This window comes from Teleopsis dalmanni, chromosome 1 (assembly GCF_002237135.1).
Source record: "Teleopsis dalmanni isolate 2A chromosome 1, ASM223713v2, whole genome shotgun sequence".
Taxonomy (NCBI): Eukaryota; Metazoa; Arthropoda; class Insecta; order Diptera; family Diopsidae; genus Teleopsis; species Teleopsis dalmanni.
Window position 1 is genome coordinate 25,579,242 of NC_051846.1, and position 3,128 is coordinate 25,582,369.

A 3,128-nucleotide genomic window follows, 5' to 3' on the forward strand; every position below is an offset into this window, starting at 1 on the left:
ATAGAAGTGAACATTGTTGCTTTTCTTCTTGACTTTTAACTTTAAGCAGCATGAATTATTACGACAGGTAATTGCAAGTACAGAAAGTGTGCCAGTATCAGTGGTAAGCTGCGTAGAGATAATAGTTACTTTACGACGACGTGCCACACTCAAACAAGGCTTTAGACATATAGACTTGGAACGGTATCTAGTCATTGTTGTTCAATGGATTTTATAGAGCAATCTGTACAACAGCAGCCATTCAAATAAGCAAGCAATGGCCAACAACAATAACCAAAAATATTGTTTGATGAAATTTTAAAAGCGGAGAACAGTTTTGGACACGACTTGTCTAAGATTTTTATTGTTGTTGGGTGCTGTTTTCTTATTTACAAAAGACTTATCAGGCATCTGAAGTCTGCGTACGTCAAATGACTAAAGGTAATATTGTGGGTGGTTGTTGGTCGGTCAGCAGAGCCAAGGTAACAGACAATAGAAAATAAACAACCAACAAATAATAGGCAACAGGCAATACAAGGCGTCACCGCACGATGAAGCAAGGTAAGGTAAGTTAAGGCAATGTATTTCATATTTGGCTTTTAGGTTCTTGTTTGATTTTATGGAAAAATCAATTGTAGTAAAATTGAATTTGTCTGGCAATAAGTCATTTTGCCTGTTTGAGCAATTTAACAAAATGACAAAAACAGTTTTGCTTGAATGACGGCAACACAAAATTTTAAAGAAACTTTAACGTCACTGGAGCTACGATAACTAAAATGTGTAAATTTGTGTATAATCATTTAGTTTCTTAATAAAAGAGAAGATATATTTTTTATGGTAGAAATGTTAAGGCAATAATGTGACTATAAACATGCAGCAAACAACACGTACACTTTGAACCAGAAAGCAATAAAAAAGCAAAGCGGAACATTTAAGATTGTCATTTTAATGATAAAAAATTAAGAAAAATTGTAGATAAAAAATTATATGTTGTTTCTTTCCAAAAATATAAAAACAAACAAACAAGCATACAGAAGCACATAATGATTAATTATGAAGTTTGTGTAGTCTTGTCATTTTAGTAAATTGCTTGCTTGGAACCACCACCTCCGCAAAAGTGAATAAGTGTTGGGGTAAGGTAAATGCATAAAACTCACAAACAATATACGAAATTTTAAACATATAAAAAATTAAAAAAAAAATAAATTAAAATAAAACTTTTTTCGATTGAAGAAAAACTTTTGTTATCTAACTATAACAAAAGAACCCAAATAATCAAAAGATACGAATACGTACTTAACAGCGACTGCAACCAAAGTAGGAGCGTAAAAAATTATCAATAATTTGCACGTCAATTATTTTGTTGGTACAGTGAACGCTAGCTTAAACAGACACCAACGGTACCAGTAGCTCTCTTCGGTCAAGTGAATTATTTTTGTCAAAGGAACGTACTTTGTATGTGTTATAACAATTAAAAATTGTTAGATCGGTTAAAAGAGAGCTCTCCGGGTTTAAAGAGATTACTGTTTAGAGAATTTACTGGAATAGTATTTGTTCAAGTTAAATTAAATGAGTAATTAAAAGTTGCGAAATTTTTAAAAACTTTCTAATTATATAGAGAAATAAGTGACGAATGTCTTGATAAAAATAAATTGCAGTTCAATTAATAATGTTTCCAATAAACCTAAGTGCACTCCACTTAAAAGCAAGTTTGATAAGTATAAATTTAGATCGGATATGATAAAGTAGTGGGAATGAATCATATGACGCAGAAAAGTTTCGTAAATAATTGAAATAATATAAAAATAGTTAAAATTAAAATCCATGAAAATTAATTTGAAATTTCAAAAAATTGAAAACGTAAGTCATATAGTTGAGGTAAAATAAAAAATTAAATAATTGATGTATTGAGTCCTAATAGAGTGAAGCACTATGAACATAGTAAATCGTTTGTGCAGCAACTAACCGTAATTAAACAAACCACATTCAGGCTTTTAAATGAGGCTAAAACATCATCTTGCTGAGGGCAACATGTCAGTTGGTGTTTGGAACAACCGGCCTATATTAATTTTCTAACCTACCATAGGCCAAAACCCAGTCACTCCTCAAATAGAACCGTTAAATTAAAATGGCAGCATACGCTATTATGACCCGTTGAATAATCTACTTATAATCTTATTTTTTCGGTTTTAAGGAGTGCATGTAGTTAGTAGTTAGTCAATAATTGCAGTTGTCTTACAATGGCAAGATTTAGAAGAGTACAAAATTGAAGAAAATATAGAAAGATAGATTTATCAATAAATACACAAAAATCCAAATAGTAAATACATTGGTATTCAAAATAGTTACTCATGTTCACAACCCAACTATGGATGGTTAAAAAATTAGTCAAACAGATTATGGTTTTGAACAGTACTGAATTGCAACAACAAAAAATTTTAATTTATATTTACTTAATTGAATTTCTAGCTGTATTGCCAAAAATACTTTTTATCAGTGGTCTTTTTGGTATTATTTCTTATATATAATTATTCGTAAATAAATTGTTGAGTCTGCAAGTACCAAGGGTTGAACTTGTACCCTGCCTAACTTCAAACTCAGAGTCAGTATTAATTCGCCAATAAAAAATTTTGTTGTTACAATTCAGTACTGTTCGAAACTGTCTACCGTTCAAAACTGTTTACTGTTCAGTCTATAGAGACATATAGTAATTTAATAAGTTTTATAAATTATCAGAACCTTAGTTAAAGAATATGCAATTACTACGAAATACAAACTATTAAATAAAATGTTTCTCAAATAATTTGACATATCTAAGTTTCTTTATTTAAAAATATCTGAAAACGAGGAAACGATATATCAAGAAAATATTAATAAAAATGTTGGATACTTTAATATTCTTGAAAAAAAAAAAAACTACATTTTATTAAATTTCAAAAGTAAAATAATTTGCATACAGGAGCACCTGGAATTTATGTAAAAGCATTTCGTAACCCAAATAAAAAAAGGAAAAGAATCTTACACCTACGCAAACTTAAACGTTAACACTTTTATTGATATTTGAGCTCAAACCTATTGAAAGGAAAAAAGTAAATTGTAATAAAAATACAAAAAAAAAAGAAGAAATGTAACGAGTACAAAAAAAACTT